Source organism: Tenrec ecaudatus, chromosome 12 (assembly GCF_050624435.1).
Source record: "Tenrec ecaudatus isolate mTenEca1 chromosome 12, mTenEca1.hap1, whole genome shotgun sequence".
In the NCBI taxonomy this organism is placed as follows: Eukaryota; Metazoa; Chordata; class Mammalia; order Afrosoricida; family Tenrecidae; genus Tenrec; species Tenrec ecaudatus.
In genome coordinates this window covers 31,155,958-31,175,961 of record NC_134541.1, presented here as the reverse complement: position 1 = coordinate 31,175,961, position 20,004 = coordinate 31,155,958, and the positions used below count along the sequence as shown (strand labels likewise).

The 20,004-nt window shown below is 46.6% G+C and overlaps 1 pseudogene; it reads right to left on the bottom strand.

Annotated features, from left to right (window-relative positions):
* Positions 1–5,648: 5,648 nt before the first annotated feature.
* LOC142423210 (keratin, type I cytoskeletal 19 pseudogene) lies at positions 5,649–6,622 on the bottom strand (annotated as a pseudogene).
* Between the last annotated feature and the right edge of the window lie 13,382 nt (positions 6,623–20,004).

Genomic DNA, 20,004 nt, shown 5'->3' with positions numbered 1-20,004 from the left:
AAAAAGGTGTCCTGGGGAAAATCAAAGCTTTCTGAAATTAACAAAGTTTGGGAACTGCCCCCATTTAGTATTTGTTTTCCCTTAAATGATACCTGATGGGGACTGTCATCTGTTTAATGCTTAGGGCCTTCCAAAGGTCTTACTCTGGCTCTGCAGCTGTTAGAAGCAATAGGATCATCAGCTGTCTGATTTCCAAAATACAGAACGTGTACTTGACCTTATTCATCGCCAGCTTGTCTGCTTTAGAATGCAGTGCCACTCCTATCAGTCAGGAAAAATATCCATTCACTGTCCCTCTGTTCTCTTCCTCCCTCCCTCCACTCTCCACTTCTCCAACCATCCATCCTTCCATTCCACAAACATTAATACTGTTTCCCAGGAATTGTGAAAGATGCTGAGAAGAGAGGAATTGGTAAGTGCAGTGTCTGGGCCCTCCAAAGCCCCTGTCTAACAACCTCAGGAACTCACAGGGCTCTGGGAAGCCCACAGGAGATCGCTAGAAGTCTGAAAAGACTGGGTAGCAGTGTGAAGAATCCCTCAGACGGCATTGAAGAGGACAAGATGGGGTGGGGAGTTCAGGGAGGGAGGTAACATCTTCATCCTCTCTTTTTCAACATACATCTTCCCAGTGTGGAATAAAATAATTCCATAGAAAAAGACATTTAGTTCCACAGATATTTATTGACCACATACTAGGTGCCAGGCGCTGAGACTGAAACCAGGTTGATGGGTTTGCAGCAGTGACCGAGATAGGGCCTCTGTCCTCAAGGAGTGCGATGCCACCCCATTTGACAGGGTAGAACTGCCCACGTAAGCGTTTTCTAGACGGTAATTCTTTTATGAGATCCAACAAGTGGGTTCTAACAGCCAGCCTGAGGGAGTCAGCATCCCAGTACTTAACCGGTGCTCCACCAGGACTCCTTAGGGAACTAGGTCAACGGAACACAGCAGTAAAACAAGTGACATCATTTCAGATAGTAGTTTAAGTGCCGTGAAGGAAATAAAACAAGGTCATAGATGACTGGGGAATGGTTAGTGACCAGGACACCGGCGATGAGATGGGGTGGGGGTTGCGGTAGGGGCTGACTTGATCAGGGGTTGGCATGATGAGAAGGAGCTATCAGTGCAGAGACCTGGGGGGAAAGTATTCCAGGCAAAAGAAACCGTGCAAGTCCCCCGAGACGGCCAAGCAATGGGGTGGTGGGTTGAGAGATTCCGAGAATGGGAAGTCTCCAAGAGCAGAGAGAGGGACCCATACCTGGGGAACCCAAGAGGTTTTTATGTGGAGCCGGAGTGAGAGGGCAAAATTTAAGCTTTAGAAGCCAACTTACTGGCAAGTGGTCCCTGGGCTTCAGACAGCTAGGTAACGTTTCTGAGCTGGAAGGTGACATGATCAGAGTTATACTTGAGGGAAATTTGGAGGCACAAAGATCAGCCCCAAAGTTGTGGTGGTCTTTGATATGCCTCCCTTCAATAGGAGATGCCCAGGTCCTTCTCTGCCCCCTTTAAGAGTGGGCTGTCTCAAGTGGACTGGCTTCTAAGTAACAGAACAAGGCTGAAGTGGTGGTAGATGCCAAACGAGATTACATTCTTCAAGTTGCACATCCATTCTTGCTCTCCTTTCTCAGCTTTCTGCCAACCGTTAATATAACAACAATGCCCCCTAAGCAAGGAACTCCCCCCTTTCTCGTCCCCCCACCTGTGGTAACCATTCATAATCTTTAGGCTTCTATATATTTGCTTATGTCATATAAGTTCATACACAACAATCCTGCCCTTTCATACCATTTGCAATGTGACATTACTACTTCTTCTTCCAAAAAGAGCTCTTTCAAAACTGGGCTGGTTTTATGACTTACTTTGACCAAAAGAATATGATGGAAGTGATGTCGTGTCACCTCAGGTTGGGCCTTAAGCTTCTCCCACCTGGAAGCCAGGTGCCCTGTAAAGTGGCCTGTGCTAGACTTAATCTGGGGAGACAGGGGCTACCAGAAGGACTGAGCACTTAGTCACATGCTGAGCTTATTTTGTTTACTCTTTTTTAAAAACACAACATTTTATTGATTTAGGTGAAGACAACATATTTTCATTTAAAATTTTAATTTAAATAATCAGTTTTACATTCAACGTTTTATACACATTTTATTTCAACTCATTCAACTTACCTGCCTTCTTCCTCAATGTACCCTCACGGATCCTGCTTCCTCCCCTTGTTTCCTATTTCCCTTGGTCCATCTTGTGTGACCCTCTGAACGTAGTCATTAGGTAAATAATGCCCATTTGATCTTACATGGTTTAGTTTACTACGGGAAGTTTAATTTCAGACCAGAGGGGGTACTCAGGACCGTAGTGCTGGGGGCTCCCTCCATTCTATTCAACCAGTAAGTCTGGTTTCTTTTATGATTTTGAGTTCTGCTCCACACATCCCTGCCAGCCCCCACCCCACCCCACTCTATCCAGCACTTTCTAATGTGGTCCTTTGCAGACCACGCGGTGGTGGTAGCAGGGCACCATCTAGTTCTTCTGGTCTCAGGGTTATGGAGACTGATGTCTCCATGGTCCATTAGTTCATTGGACTCATTGTTTCCATGTCTTTCGCTTTGCATTAATTCATCTTCCCTCCGGATGGGAAGAGATCGATATTTGCATCTTCGGTGGCAGTGCGTGGGATTTTGAGACCCCAGCCACTACTCACCAAAGTAGGATGTAGAACATTGTCATTGTGGACTGTGTTATGCCAGTTGAAACTGGGGTCTCCTGAGACAGTGGTCTTGAGTCCCCAGGCCCAATTACTCATTCTCTCAACATTGTTCACAATGTTTTGTTTTGCCCAATCTCCTCTCCACTAGCTATGTCAACTCCCAAGAGAGCAGAGCTTTTTGGCCTGTCTTGTTCACTCTGTCTCCAGGAGACTGTCTGGCACCTAGCAGATGTTCAGTAAGTATTTACTGAATGAACCCAAACCAGTGCGCTCTCATGGGTGCACTCAAATTCTTATGGGAGCCCAGAGAAAGAGGGCCATTTTTGGAAACAAAAATCTGAAACACAGCAGTGTGTTTCACCAGGTTGTCAGCACATACAGATGACTCTGCACCCTTCTAATGGGTGCTGCAGAATCTAAACGCAGTGGACCAGTGAATTCTGTACCATCGAGCTGTTGAAACCAGACTGCCCCAGGAGAGGGGCAGTGAGCTGTTCACTCAGATAGCTGCAGCTGCAATGCCACAGGTCCAGGCCACCACCAGCTCTCACAGGGCAGCTTCTTGGCCTGCTAGGAGTTCCCTCTGCCTCCCCTAGACCTCCTTCCATTCAATACCATCCCCTCTCTGAAGCCCCGGAGCAATGATAGCTTGTGGTCATAAATACAACAGCTTCCTTTTTATTAATGTGTGTATATATATATACATTATATATAATTATATATATAGTTGTGGTTTGGGTGGAAGTTTACACAACATATTCATTTCCAACTCCACAACTTTTACGCGTTCTGCTTCCTGAAAGTAACAAACAGCAATACCCTAAATGTAACAAGAGCCCTCTTCCCACTTCCTCCTTGCGGCCTCCACTTCCGGTTTGTTTGTCCATCCTCCTTCCAGGGGGTCCCCATTTGCAGTTAGAATCAACATCAGGCTCTCAGCTGAGCTCACCAGGGTTTTTACAGTTGGACCTCTGGCTTGCCTTTCCCACCCATTTCTTCCTTTCTGTCTGCCTCCCCACACAGGGTCAGTTTCCAGGATCTTCCCAGCAACATTCCTGCCTGTTTGGCTTCTGAATGTTTTCCTAACTCCATGGGGTTTGTTTTCTTTTATTTTCTGTCATTTTTTTCCTTCAGCCCACCAGTGACCTAGCTAGCGCATACAACATGCAGACAACATTTTAATACCTATCACCTTTAGGGAAGGTAAAATTTTCAGTAGCAGTTATGAAATGTAATAAGTACTTGCTAGTGATCAGAAAGAGATGTAGAAAGTACATCTAAATTTTGTGTCCAGAATCATGTCAATAAAAAGAGAAATGTTATGAGGGGAGGTACAGAGTGCGGACCCAAAGCCCATCTGTTGGCAACTGGACACTCCCTTACTAAAGGGTCGTGGGGGAAGATCCCAATTCTACCTTACAAATCTGGCTAGAGCAGAGGATGTACACTGGTACAGAGAACAACTGGAAACACAGGGAATCCAGGACAGATGATCCCTGCAGGAACAGTGGTGAGAGTGGCGATACCTGGAGAGTAGAGGGAAAGGGGGAACCGATTACAAGGATCTACATATAACCTCCTCCCTGGGGTATGGACAACAGAAAAGTGGGTGAAGGGAGACTTTGGACAGTGTAAGATATGACAAAATACTAATTTATAAATTATCAAGGGTTCATGAGGGACGGGGAGCAGGAAGGGAGGAGCTGATATCAAGGGCTCAAGTAGAAAGAAAACATTTTGAGAATGATGACAACAAATGTACAAATGTGCTTTACACAATGGATGTATGTATAGATTGTGATAAGAATTGTATGAGCTTCCAATAAAATGATTTAAAAAAAGAAATGTTACAATATCCCCCAAAAGAAAAAAGGGTTGGATCCATTCTTTTCAATTATATTCATATTTTTTAATAAAAAGATCACCCTATGGTGATTTGTTATAATGTTAACCATATTAAATAATTACAGTTTTAAAACAAGAGAAATAACACTTTAAAATAAAAATCTATTTCAATTTTAAATATATGACAACTTAATGGCAGTGTTATTTTCCTTTTTGTTTTTTTAATTGGGGTGAATTTTACTAAAACATAGAATTTTGCTAAATAATAACAGCCATTACCATACAATCGTATTACACCGAACAGTGGATTCTTTGCCTCACTGTTTGAAATTTTAAATACACAGGCTTCAAGTGGTCCCATAGAATTGAAGGAATTCAGGTTCTAACCCGCCAGTTTCACAATCACTGAGCGATAGTGCCTGTTTTTAGACTACTGTTTAAATATAGTCGTGGGGCGTGGGGGCCAGTGGCCTTCACCATTCCAAGCTATTACCAACTGACCTGCATAGTTTGAGTAGGCCAGTCATATCGGGGGCTGGCTGTACCTGGGAGATCTCTCTTTTAACTTCCTTGTAGAATATAATGCTTATTAATGTATAAGTAATTAAAATGTGCTGATTTGACGCATATGAATATTAAAATGTACATTAGACCAACAAAAGATTCCAGAGAAGAGTGTTTTATCACTGACATGATTTAGATCCACTTTCTGGAGGTTAGACCAATATGTTTTATTATTCTCTCCAGACGAGTCACCCCTCATTCCCTGCAGGGGCTGCTTCCACCACCTCCTGTCCATGTGCCCCCACATAGCACTCCTCTTCAGGGTATTTAACCCTTCATCTGTGCAAAAGGAAAGCTCTTTGAGGTCTGAACCAAACAACACCAAGCTCATTGTCATTGAATGGAGGCTGACACATAGAGATCCTATAGGTCAGGGCCGAACTGCCCCTGTGAGTTTCTGAGACTGTAACTCTGTATGTGAGTAGAAAGCCTGGTCTTTTCTTTCTTTCTTTCTTTTCATGCCATAAGTTTCATTGGCAGTCTGGGAAAGAGACAAGGTTAAGGGCCCCACCAGTCCATACACCAGCCCAGGAGTCCCATCTGCAGGAGGGTAGGGTAGGAAGCCCAAGACTCAGAGGACCCTGATGATCCATGTAGTAAGTGAGAATCCTGGCCCAGGAGCAGGCTGCCAGGCTGTCATAGGTGTGATTTGATGCCCACGAGCAGCTGGTATTCCTGATTCTGCTGCTCCAGGTTGGTGTGCACATCCTCCTGACAGAAACGGAGGCCCGATTTGGGGCCCAACCGGGCAGCTTTCATGCTCAGCTGCGACTGTAGCTCAATCTCCAGACTCAGTAGTCTCCACTGCAGGTCGGATACCTCCATCTCACTGACCGGGAGCTGCTCTTTGTGGTCAGTGACCTCCCAATTCAGGTCCTCGGTCTGGCTGATGAACCAGGCTTTGGCATCCTTCCGGTCCTTCTCGGTCATGATCTTAGACTGGCTTCTCATGTCGCTCAGGATCTTGGCAGGTCATTGCTGGGTGCAGAATCCACCTCCCCATTGACCAGAGCCTTCAAGACGCTGATTTCCAACCTGTGATTCTTATTCAGGGAGGTCAGACCCTCCCTTCAGCCCTTCCATCTCTGCACCCCAGGTCCACGCCGAGCAGGGGCAGCTTGTCCCACTCCCTATGCAGCCCGGGGATGTCTGTCTGTCTCTAAGCTCGTGCACAGGGTCTGCTCCATCTCTAACATGGTCTGAAAGTCATCTGCAGCCAGATGGGCGTTGTCGATCTGCAGCACAATCTTGACGTTCTCGATGGTGACACCAAGAATCTTGTCCTGTAGTGCCTGGATGGTCTTGTAGTAGTGACTGTAGTCCCAGGTGGGGCCCCCATGGTGCTTCGGGGACCAGTCGCAGATTTTCACCTCCAGTCTGGTGTTGGAGAGGAAGCCAGGACGCCCGCATAGCTGCCGCCGTAACCCCCGGAGAATGGGGATACGAAGAACACACCGCAGCCACCAGAGCCCCCATGGACTCGCAGAAGGCATCACCAACTCCAAAGCGCATGGAGTCCTGCCACCCATGTCCCCGGAGGAAGGACGAGGCCGGAGAGTGGTGATAGGTCCTGGAGAGATTGCTGGAGACGGAAAAGGCTGAAGACGTTGGCCCTTGCAGCTGCCGACTGCAGGAAGAGAAAAACCTGGTCTTTCTCCCACTGAGGAGCTGGTGGTTTCGAACTGCTGCCCACCTTGCAGGTAGCAGCCCCATCGTGTAGCCCCTACCCCACCAGGGCACCTTATTTGAGGTCAGAGGACCCATCTGGGTCCTCTCACCAATGTGCTCTGGGCACCTAGCAGAACTTGGCAAACCGGTAACCAACTGGTTTCCATGGAGTTGACTTCGGCTCATGATAACCCCGCGCCCGTCGCCGGGTTTTTTGTCTTTCAGTAGATGGCCGGGTTTTCTTCAGCAGTGTCCCGAGTGGCCTCCCATCTCCAGCTTCTTTGCTAACAGCAGGCGGGTTCCCTGTTTACACTCCCCAAGTGTTCCTGGCACACAAACACATATTGCAAATAGCAACAAAGAAAGGACCCAACCTAGGGAGGAGAGGGGTGGCCGCACAAGTCGCCATGGCCATCCACACCAGCCACCCACCCCAGCTGTACTTCCAGGTAGACCTGTTACAGCCGTTACAAGCTGGCATTGTCCTCTAAGACGTCCATCATGAAGAGAGAATACAGACTAGGTGCGTTCATTTATCCATCTAATCATCATTACTCCTCACAGGGGTCGCCTGATTCATAACAGTAGCAAAATTACAGTATGAAGTAACAATTAAAATAATTTTATATAAAAAAAGTTATGGTTTTTTTGGGGGGTGTCACGACATGAGGAACTGTATTAAAGGGTGGCAGCATTAGGAAGGTCGAGAACCACTGCTCTAGAACATTCAGAGAGGAGGATTGTGGGTTGATGTTAAGCCCTGGTGGAATGAATGATGGCATAGAACTGTACAGAGGATCGGTGACATTTGCAAGGTGGCTAGTGCTGAGATGTGCTGTAAGTGTACAATACACACCAGATTTCAAGGCTTGATGTTTTTTTTAAATGGAAAATATGACATGGAAATTTTTCCTGTTGATTTTTGTTTATGCCAAAAGTATGTGTTGGCTATTTTGGGGTTAAATAAAACACACTCAAATTCGTGTCAACCATTCCTCCTTTCTTGTTTAAACGTAACTATTAGAAAAGATTTTTTTAAAAGATAAAACTTCCCTTTTGGCCTGCGTTATATTTCTGTGAGCATTCATATAGAAGATGAAGCTTTTTCCATCTTGGCCAACTAAAGAGTCAGTCTCCCCAACTTTTCAAAACCAGCCCTCCCACCCACCCTTTTACTGTGCATTAGGTGAAGGCCGACAGTGCAGACAGCAGGTCTGCACTCCACACTTCACACACATTGCTTCCTCTCGGTCCTTGCCACCCGCTCCCTGTCCCATCACGGATCCCAAGGCCCCCTGGGTCTGTTTCCATTCCACCTCCTTTCCTAACCCTCTGTACTTTTTCCTTGGGAAAATGTTGCCCTTTTGATCTCCCTTAAATGGTCAGCAGTCCCCCCAAATTTTAAAATGTGTTTTCTTTTTGGGGTGGTGGTGAGTAGAGGGTACATTTTGAAACCCCGGTGGGCTGCTGCATTGCCAATCCATGAGAATTTTGAGTTTGCATCTAAGAGAAACATAAAGCAGAGATGAGGCCAGAACTGGGGAGAAGACCCCAAGAGGAGAGTGATTTTACTGGCACTGGTACACTGGGGTTGGGGAAGATTCAGGAGCCATTAAGGTGACAAGGTAGGGAAGGAGATTCTGTTTGAATAGGGGTCCCGTAATGGTTATTCTGAGGCATGAGGGGTGTTAACCTGATCCACCCACGGCTGCCGGAGGCCCTCCAAACCACAGCCACTGTGTGTCTCCATATCTGTGGTGTAGCGCTGTCCCCCAACACCCTGATGGAGAGATTCTGTAACGTGGTATCTGGCTTGGGATTCTGAAACAGAAAAAAAACAAAAATTAAAAATAAATAAAATTTAAATGATAATAAGGAAATCTGAATTATGAACTTTAGTTAATGCATGACTATTGGCTCATTAATTGAAAGAATATGCTATATTAACAAAAGATGTTAATAATAGGGAAACTGGGCTGAGGGACTTATGAAAATGGTAATATCTTCACAATTTTTCTGTAAATCAAAAGCTACACCAAAAAAAAAAAACACTTAATGGCACAAATTTGTTAAAAAGCACAGTTTGTTTATGTGTACTTTGGAGTGTCAAAGCAGCAATATACCCCCGGCCTCAAAAGTAGAATTTCTTCCATGGGTTCAGAAAAATGTTCAGCTGTTTTGCAATTTTAATATGTTCTGAATCCAGAACTTAAATTGGTTCAATACATATAGGCTACCAATTAATTGGGTTATTGCCTCATGAATTCAGCAGAAATTAAAAAAAATTCAAGGTCACTCATTTGTATGTATTTGAGTTACAAGCAAGGGAAGATGCCTAGCTCCTTAATTATTGTAATGCACATGAAAAAACTCTGTAAGGAAAGCAAACCTCACAGAGCAAGTAGATTTAAATGTCAACTCCACTGCCTAAATTCTCTTTGCCCACAATTGTATTAGCAGAGAATGGCACATCTTGTTGCGTAATTGAAGCATTTTTGCTCTCCTTACATAAAATACCAGCGAAGGATTGTACAGGCTGGAACTGACAGAGACGTTACAGTTAGTCCTTTCCAATTTGGAGATTTCCTTTTTTAAAAAACCGAGTCGGTTCCTACATAGAAGCTGGAGGCAGAGCAAGGTCTCAGCCCATTGGTGATGTCCCTGGGCCGAGGGCCGGCTGCAAGTCGAGGGCCCGCCCATTAGCTGGCCCCCGGACTCTGTGGGGCGGGGCGCCTGCAGCCCATTGGCTGGTCGCTGGAGGATGGTGTCATGGACCGCTTAGGCCTGAGCGGACGGTTTCTACGGCAACAGAGGCTTGAAAGAGCCACTCAGATTTCAGCGCTCACCCCCATCTCCCCCTTCCGGAGGGGGCTGGGCGGCTTGGATTTGAGGGCCGGTCTAGGAGGCGTGGGGGCTGGGAGAGGGGACCCGGCAGGCTTTGGACCAAACCAATTCAATTCAGCAGTGCAGTTTTTAAACTGGGCTTGAGGAACCGGGCTTGAGCAAACGAGCAAATTAGTCAAACGGGCAAAAAGAAGAAATACATGTAAGATCCTCGCCCGAGCTCTCTGCTGGTAACACTTTGCACATCGTAGGCATTCAATACACAAGGCTCAATGAAAGAAAGAAAAAGGGAAAAGGGTTGGTGACGGGACAATGTGCCCTTGCTGTTGGGCTGAAAGACGACAGACAGACAGACAAACGTGTACAGCTGACCTGATGGGATGGCCCTGCATTGGAGGCCCTGGCGGGATTGGGTGCCTTGCGTTCAAATTCCCGCTGCATTTTGCCACAGGGCAGCTGCAAGAGTGCTTCAGCTCTCCAGACCCCAGCGTCTTTGTTTGGGGGGAATAATACACAGAACCCACTTCATTGAGTGGGCGTCAGAACTGGGCTCAGAGGATGCATGTAACGTTGTTAATACAATGGCTCAAACAAAGCAAAAGGCCAGTCAACAGTAATTGTTATCATAAATGAAGAGGGGAAGGGATCAGATTTGAACAGGGGGAGAGAATGGGGAGGTCTTTGGGGGATGGGGGATAGAGTGGCCACGTTCCAAAAGAGTGGCCTCTTGCAAGAGAGGACCAATTTGGAAGTCTTAGAGAACACTGTGGCTGATAGCCAGAGGGCACCAAAGAAGAGAGACTACAATGATGTCGCTGTTTATTGAGGGCCTGGCTCTCTGCCTAGCCCTTGACATGGATTCTTTTATTTTCTCACCAGTCCGGGGGGGGGGGGGGGGGGGGGAAAGTAGTTACCATTAGACCCATTTTCCTGATAAGCAACCGAGGCTCAGAGAAATGACCTGGTTTGTGTGAGATAGGAAGCAACAAAGCCAAATGGGAGCCCTTGCGCGGCCCAAAAGGCAAAAGCACGATTGGAAGGCCGCTTACCACAGGTCTCTACTTAGTCAGGAGTTATCCATCATTCTAGCAAGTGTAATGTGTTCGGTTTGCTTTCTTGACAAATAGACTTTCAGAAGAACTGGGGAGGGAGAAGAACCAGGGAAGTTGGGGGGGGGGAGGAGCTGATACCAAGGGCTCAATAGAAAGTAAATGTCTAGAGAATAATGATGGCAACATAAATACAAATATGATCGATACAATTGATGCATGGATTGTTACAAGAGCTGTAAGAGCCCCCAATAAAATGATCTTTTAATTAAATGATAATAATACAAGGGAAAAAAAGAAGAACCAGGAAAGACAGCCAAATTGGAATAGAGAATTCTAGAACTCGGTGTGCTGTGCCAGATTGTGCAGGCCGGAGAACTGCCCTCTACATCCAGCCCTTGTCCAGCACCCCCACTTCCCACTAGCGCCTGCACACAAATTCTGTTCACCGTGTCCCCTTCTAGCAGCTGCACTCAGACTTCTAGATGTGCATCAATTTGTCCTCAGGTGGATGGATCCTGAGATGAAGCCTACTCAAACCCGGTGACCTTTTGGAAAGTAATTCTGGAGTGCTTCAGAATGTTCTAGAAGGGATGGACACAATTTCTACATTGACAGTTCCTGTTATGCCTGTAGAATCCTCATCTCATGAGAAGGGATGGGGGCTCAGAAGTAGGAGGGTTTGGAGCCAAGCTTCAGAAGGCAGGCATTCTGAGCCCAGGAACCGAGTGGTCCTCCCGTGGGCCTCACAGTGAGGCACACAGGTTGGGAGCCCACGATGTCATGCCTGCACAGAAAGAGAGGACAGGCCGGTCAACTGAGGTAGAAAATGGCAGAGCCAAATGGGTATTTGTGAGGCTGGAGCAAAAGTGCAACTGACTTTCCAGACCGCAGGAAAACATAATTAAAGGTGAGAATCATTGATGCCTTATGAAAAGGGATGCACACACCCCTCTTCAATACACAGTCGGTGATTTTGCACACTGAGAGTGTCACTCAAGAAGAAAAATGGACACGTGCATCGATCCGACGGCTCAGCCAGGCCATTTTTAGATCATTCGCACAATAAATACTTATTGGGCTTTCCCTGTGTTGCTACAAACTATGAACAAAAAAGAGAAAAAAAACCCAAAATCTGGCATGGCTGTTCCGGCCCTCAGGGAGCTCAAAGCGGCAGAGGCAGAGAGTAATAATACATGACCTATCACCATAGCTTCCGCAGCTGCTGGAAGAAGGGGTGAGGGAGCTGGGGAGAGCCTGAGAGGGTCTCATCTAGGAGCTCAGACCACGCTCCAGTTAAGAAGGGGCACTAAGCTCAGGCACTAAGCCGATGGTATACCCACGGCTCACGGGGGCACAACTGAGGAGAACTGCTCCCCCCGCCCCCCCCACCCCCAGGGTTTCCAAGGCTGTGGGATAGATGAGGGCACCGTTGAGAAATTACTAGCATGGACTGGGGAAGCCAGAGTGAGGGGGCGAGGCCACAGGCGTAGGAGATGAGTGCAGACAGAGAGGAGGCAGAGCCCGGCCTTCAGTGGGATCAGATTTCATCTTGAGGATGTGCAAGATCCTTCTTGGCCAACCAGAGGTAATATGTGAACTAGCTAAAAGCAAAACTCAACATCAAGGGGTATAGCTCACTGCCATGGAGGCGATATGACTCGTTGGGTGGAAATGCCCTGGTGGGTTTCTGAGACTGCTGGTGTTCTTGGACTGATGACTGATCATGTCGTGGTTACACGTTGGGCTGCTAACTGCACGGTGAGCAGTCGGAAACCACCGGCTGCTCCTCAGGAGAAAGATGGGGCTTCAATTCCCATATCGAAGTACAGTCTCAGAAACTCACAAGTGGCAGTTCTATAGGGTCTCCATAGGGGTGCTCTGAGTGGCATGTTCCCTATGGCAGTGAGATTAATGCTGGGGGAGGTGAGATCTCATTGTTGCTTTTATTTGCATCTCTGGACCAGCTAATGACCGCACATTGCTTCATGTGTGTCAGGCACCTGAATGGCATTTTTGATGCACTGTCTGTTCATGTCCTCCGTTCTTTTTAAAACTGGTTTGACTTTTTATGGCAAAAAAATAGGAATATGTGGAGGGAAGGTGGGGTAGAGAGGGGGAACCGAAGACAAGGATCTACATATAACCTCCTCCCTGGGGAATTGACAACAGAAGAGTGGGTGAAGGGAGAGGTTGGATAGTGTAAGATATGACAAAATAATAATTTATAAATTATCAAGGGTTCATGAGGGAGGGGGGAGCAGGAAGGGAGGGGCAAAAATGAGGAGCTGATACCAAGGGCTTAAGTGGAAAGCAAACATTTTGAGAGTGTTGAGGGCAACAAATGTACAAATGTGCTTTATACAATTTATGTATGTATGGATTGTGATAAGAGTTGTATGAGCCCCCAACAAAATGATTTAAAAAATAGGAATATGGGTTTGGGGGGGCGGGCGGAATAAAGGGAAGCTGATATCAAGGAGTTCCAGAAGAAGGTGTTTGGAAACTGATTGTGGTCGCAATTGTACAATGCTGCTTGATGTGATGGAACTATAGGATGTTATGATTTCTGTAAGCGCTCCCAATAAAATGATTTACAAAATAATAAAAAAATAAAACAAACGGGGGTGTCTTTTTTTGCTTGTAGAGATGTTCATGTGTTCTATAAATTTCAGAGATTAGTTCCTTATCTAAATTTTTCCCCAAGTCTGTGGGTACCCTTTTGGTGAAATATTTTGATCCCCCAAGAGTACAAAAGAGAACCGAGTGTCTGAATTTTGAGGAGGTCCCTGTCCATCTACTTTGCCTTCTGCTGTTTTCTTTTACAGTAATGTTGGACAGTGTGCTTTAGCCATATATTTAGGCCCTTCAGTTTGTCCCTATTTTGAACCCTGATGATCTTTTGTAGTTGTAGGGCTTATAGTTAGGTCATTGACCCATCTTGAGTTCGTTTTATGATGTGAGATATGGGTCCTGTTTCAATCTTCTGCAAATGGATATATCTAGTTTTGTCAGCACTATTTGTTCAAGAGACTCTCCCTGCCAGTATGTGGATGGATTTACCTCTGGATTTTCAAGTCTGTTCTGTCAGTCTGTCTAGCTGTCATTGAATCAGTGCCAGGCTGTTTTGCCTGCAATGGCTGTGTACCTTTTCTGACTTTAAACCTAAGCTTAGAATCTCCCTGTTCTTTCTCAGTGACTGCCTCTTGGTCTATGTACAGGTTCCATAGAAGTCCAATTAGATGGAATTCCCATTCTTCACAACCTTATCCCTCATTTAGTCTGATCACAGTTGCATGCCTTTGTCTGTCATCAAAGAAACACATGTACAAAAAAAAAAAAAAAGAAACACATGTACACATCGATCTTTTGAATAATAAACAATAGTGTACCATACCTTGCATATTTCACTTTGGAGTGTCTTAGCGACTGTTCCACATGAATACACAGAGAACTGTTCTTATAACCAGCTGGACAGTATTCCACTGTTTCAATGTACCATGGCCTATTTGACCCATTCCCCCATTGATAGGCGATTGATTTATCTCCAGTCCTGGCAACTCCAAGCGATTCTGCAGGGCATTTTGGGGCACATATCGATCTTGTGCACACGTTCAGGTTGAGGTATAATTAATTTCTTATAAATGATGATGGTGTGTTTAAAAGATTATGTGAATTTGAATTTTATGATAGTGCCTAACAGATTGCTGTCCAAAGAGTTACATTTTAAACCTTCCAACTTTCCAAAGATTCTAAGATCCAAAGATTTTAGTCCATGTCTTAAGACTCTGCAAAGCCTGCATTCTCTTGCACAGTCTAGCTGTGCCTGTCCGCTGCTAACACGTCCTTCTCCACACCTTCTCGGCCACACTGACAAGCCAGCAAGGGGTGCTTTCTGGCTCCTATGGTTTTGCACATTATCTGGCACACCCTGGTGGGACTCCAGTGGCAACGTGGGATGATCTGACCCAGGATCGCCTTAGCTTCATCCCTGCCAGTTCACACTGATGCCATGCCCAACCCCTTCTGGGGGCTTTTTGTCAGCCCTGAGTGGAATTGGCAGGAAGGGAGAATCAGGTCGGAAAGCATGCCTGGGAATCTCTTGTGAAAAGACTTGGATGCCAAGTAGAGTCCTCAGGGGGATAGGCAGCTCCAGAGCATGGCCTGGGGGTACAACGGTCAGAGTGCAGATAAGCATTTTAAGAACATCATTTGTTCCTTAGTTGGCCTCCTCCCCCCATCACTCTACCGCTATAAGGTGTTCCTCGAAGATCTCTATATTATTCAATCCAGTGACCACTCATCAGTGCTAATTTCCTCGACACTTCTCTATGCTGATCATACTTGACCTCTTGTAGTCCTTAGTACAGTTGTTCACCCCTGCTGCTTGCAACGGTTATCCTCCCTTGGTTTAGATAATTGGTCACACAGTTGAGAAAGCACTGGGCTATTAACTACAAGGTCAGTGGTTCAAACCCACCAGTCACTCTGTGGAAGAACAATGAGGCCATCCGCTCCTGCCAACGTCCCTAGAAAGGTTGTTATGAGCCAGAATCGACTCCATGGCTTTGGGGTACAACCTCTTGTTTCCGTCTTTGTTTCTGGCTGTCCCTTAGTTGAATCGTTACCATATTCTTTTCCATCGTGGAAAACTCTCACACATCAAGGCGTGATCTTAGCTGCTGTACCGTCCTCCCTTCTGCCTCCTCGCATGGCCCATTAGGAGACTGTGATGTCAAAGTAATGGGTCACAGAGACATTTCTAAAAGAATGAAGCAATCAACGAGAAAATATCAGGGTGTGCTGCACACCCTGAAAGTGAATATTGTTTGAGAAACTTGTTCAGTTACATGTTATATAATGCCCATACATATTATGTACACATAGATCATATGCCTACCATGGAAACCATATTTCTTATCATCAGAGATAGTTAAGAGTTTGAAACTACTCGAAATGCCACCAAGTCCGTTCTAACTCATGGTGACCCCACGTGGGTCAGAGTACAGCTGTGCTGCACAGGGTTTTCAGTGGCTGGATTCAAACCTACAACCTTTCTGCAAGCCAGCTGTCAAGTGAACGGTCTGCACCACTCAGGGTTTCCAAAGAGTACGAAAGTCACTGCTCTGTAACGACTCCTAGTTTTATTTCTTCCTGCCTAGAACTCACCTGGGAATTTAATGATCCACCCACCTGTCTCCATACCGCCCCACTTAGAACTTCTCTAGGGAGGTCTCACATGCAACACTTTGAAAATCAAACTCAAGACCTCCGCCCCGAACGTGGGTTTCCTCTTTGCCTTGCATGTCAGGGAAGGGGCTGGGAATGTAGGAGTCGGGTTGACCCTCGCCCTTCTCCCCGGTGCCTGAGAACCACAGCCCCACGTCTGACTGACCGAAACCCTCCAGCCTTGCGAGCCTTCCAGCCTGGCTCTGTCGTGCTCCACCATCCAGGTGCAAGACGGGCCTCCTGGTCTCCACTTGGCAGCCCCGCTACCTCATTCTCCACCAAGTATCCCGGATAATCTTTTAAGAATAAGACCCCGATCGAGTCACTCCCTTGCTGAGAAATCTTCCTAGGGTTCTTTATAGTTCCTAAGCCCCAATTTTGTTTTCCCTTAAAAAAAAAATTCCCACAAAGCACAGACTAGGCCCACCCAGAGGAGAAGATGCCATTTCTTTAAGGACCAAAGTTTGGGGGTTTTTTTTTAGCGCCCTGCCACATTCCAGTTGCAGCTGCTGTCCCTCATGCAGAGGGGTTCCCTGGGAGGGCAGGCCCAGCCTCACTGGGGTTTTGTTATGGGTACTACAGGATCACAGTGAAGGGGTTCCCGTCAGCCCTAGTCTTTCCTCTACCAAGATGCTCCCACTTTCGGGGCACAATTCAGGTAGCTGTGGAAGGAGAGGCGAGGGCTTTGACTTTAAGTCCAAATTCTTTGCATGGCTTAAGAAGAAATGGAAACAAAACAACCAGTATACCAGACCCACTGCCACTGAATTGTTTTCGACTCATGGCAATTCCATGTGCTACCGATTCTATGAGCTCTGTGGGGTTTTCTTGGCTGGAATTTCTATGGAAACTTAATGCCAGGCCTCTCTTCTGTGGGACTTCTGGGTGGGTTGGAATCACTGAACTTGTGATTCACTGTCGAGTCCCATTTATGCCATGCAGGGGCCTTGTAGACCACTCAGAAATCTCCTGCCTCATCTTGTGTCATCATCTCTGTGTTAGTCCGATATTAGCCTTTATGTCCGATATCAATCTAAAAATTCCTCTTCAGATTCACAAAACACATGCAATGATGCCGAATGCAAGAAGATCACAGGCCAGTGGGTGGGAAGTCTTGTGGATCCAGTGGTGGTGGAGGCATCTCAGCACTGGCAGGGGTTTTCATGTGGCTCCTCCAGCTCCAGCGCCCTGGCTGCATCAGTGTGGCTCCATCAGGCTCATCATCAGTAGTGTCTCGCAGGGAGTGAGTGTATCTGGTCTCCGTGAGCTGTTTATCTCCCTGGTCCCTCCAAATGAAGTCAGCCAGCTGTGATCTGATTGACAGGCTAGACTCCACCCCTTCACAAGTTGACACAGATTGTATAACTACCACAATCTCCTTCTTTATCTCAGCACGGTAGCCGCACTGCACTGGCTATGCTGATGATGGTAGGTCGACAGGCAGCGTCCATTCCCATTCTATGTCCTTCCTGTTCTTTGGATGATGAAAAGCTAAAACATTTCCCCACGCCCCTGCAGCTAGGGCTGCAACAATTACAATTACAGGAGGCAGAAGTAAGGCAAACAGTTTGGTTACTCAGAGTGTAGTTGTAGAGATTCTTGAGTGTTGTCCTGGGTTTAGGAAAGGCCAAGACACACCATTGCCCCTCCTGGTGTTGGCACTGGGTCTTTGTTTGCAGCATCTTCTTCAGCATGGCGTGTGTCCTGAGTTTTCCCCTGGTGGCCTCCAGGCTCCCACGTGTATTTCTGATGAGGAGATAGTAGCTTCTGGAAGGCCACTTCTGTGGCACCCTAGGAGTCATTCCAATGCTTGACCTTCGGTCCATCCCTTTCCCCAATATTTGGTTTCTGTTCCCAAATCCCCATACGTCGGGCTTCGGGAACTTTCTAGAATGGATGGTGGTATTCCTTTGGCCTAAGCTGATTTCTTTGCCACTCCTCAATCCCCACCTCCAGCTCTGTTACCTTGATATATATTTTTTGGATTTCAGTTCAAACATCACTTTCCTTTCAAAGTTATCCTTGACCCCTAAGACCAGATCAGCTTTCCTGAGTCAAAACCAAAGTCTCAAAAGGACAGGATAGGGGCACCCCTGTGACTTCCCAAGACCACGACTCTTTATGGGAGTAGAAGGCCCCATCTTCCTCCCACAGAATGGCCGGGGGTTTCTAACTGCCAACCTTGTACATCTCATCCCAGCCTGTAACCACTGGGCCACAGGGGCCCCTTATTGCCTTGTGTCAGAGAGAGACCATCAGAACAGCTGACAAGAGTCGAGCCGTAACAGCTGCTCTCCTGCTTTACTTTTGGAGTGTTCTTACCCATGAAGTCCAAGCTTTACTTTAAATGAATCTGACCCAAACTAACCTGACCATAGCTTTTCTTCCACTTTACGTTGCAAATCCTTTCTTTCCTTTTGGAGGCCAAGCTAATGAAATTTGCATCTTAATAAGATGTGATGATTGGGTAGTAGGGCAGATACTACCCTGTGCACTGGTATCCCTGATGTTCTGACTCCGCCTCGTGGCCCTAGGCACGACAGAACTAAACACTGGTCTCAGGAAGAGGTGAAGGGCAGGGTATAATCAATCGTGTTCAAACCAAAAACTAAACCAAAAAAACCTCCCTGTCATCTAGTCAATTTTGACTCGTAGCAACCCTGCAGGACAAAGGAGAACTGTCCGGTGGGTTCCTGAAACTATAAAGTTTTACGGGAGCAGGAAGCCTCCTTTTTCTCCCATAGAGTGGTTGCTGGTTTTGAACTGATAACCTTGAGGCTAGCAGTGTAATGTATAACCATTGATCCGATGGTTGATGCTCTAGATTGTTCCCTCTTGCTGGAGAGAAACGAGGCTTTCTGCCATCCTGTCTTAGAGGAATACTGAAATACAGCTCAGATTTGATGACAGTGAATTTGAGTCTATCACTTTGTACAGCCCAATATACCTGATTCTTGGAGACATTTGACTTTTCTGGAACCAAAATGGTATCCCTATATGCACACAGGGAATGCACATGGCCCAGCTGTTAAGCACTTAGCTGCTAACCAAACGTTTGATGGTTCAAATACACTAGCAGCTCCAAAGGAGGCAGTACACGCTAATCCTGCAAAGAGTGCAGCCTTGGAAAGCCTCTGAGGCAGTTCTGCTCTCTTCCACAGGGTGGCTATGAATCACAATCAATGGTAATGGGCATATGTGTGTGTACACATACATATAACACAACAGCTCAAGATAAGCATTACATCCACATTTCAGTGAGTTTTGATTCTCTTTAATAATTGTTAAAAGGTGACCTGATGGCACAGTAGTTAAGCCCTTGGCTGCCATTCGGAAGGTTGCCAGTTCAAAGCCACCAGCCAGTCTATGGGAGAAAGATGATTTGCAGCTTTGAACACTCTACGGGGCAGTCCTACCCTGGTTCACTGGGTTGCTATGAGTAGGACTCTCTACCACCTGTCTGTTGGTGTGTCGTGCTGCGGTGGCTTGTGTGTTGCTGTGACGCTGGAAGCTGTGTCACTGGTGTTTCGAACACCAGCAAGGTCACTCAGAGTGAGCAGGTCTCAGTGGCCCTTCCAGACTAAGATCAGACAAGCAAGGTCTCGGCTCCCTTCTTTGTCTGACAGACTTTGGAGAGACTGGTCTCTGGAGAAGGACAACATGCTTGGGCAAGTGGAGGGGCAGCGAAAGAGAGGAAGGCCCCCCACTGAGCTGGATGGACCCCACGACTCCAGCAGTGGGCGCAGGGACAGGAAGAATGTGAGGGTATTGCAGGCCCCTGCCGTGTTTCCTTCTGCTGTGTATAAGGTCGCTATGGGTCGTAACTGACTCAGTGGCACCTACCAACACCTCCATCACCACCAACAGGAGAAGGAATCTGCCTGATGCCAGCGGGTTCCAACACTATCACCCTGTTCGTTTCTTTCAAGACATTACCATAGTTTGCTAAAAAATGTCACCACCTATCAGTTCGAGGCAAGAGCACAATACTTGACGGCAGTCTTAGGCTGGGTTCTCCAGTGGTGCATAACCACGAAGCACACACATACATAAATACGTACACAGGGTTACCAGGGTAAGTCAAAAAGTACTGCTACAAAATCC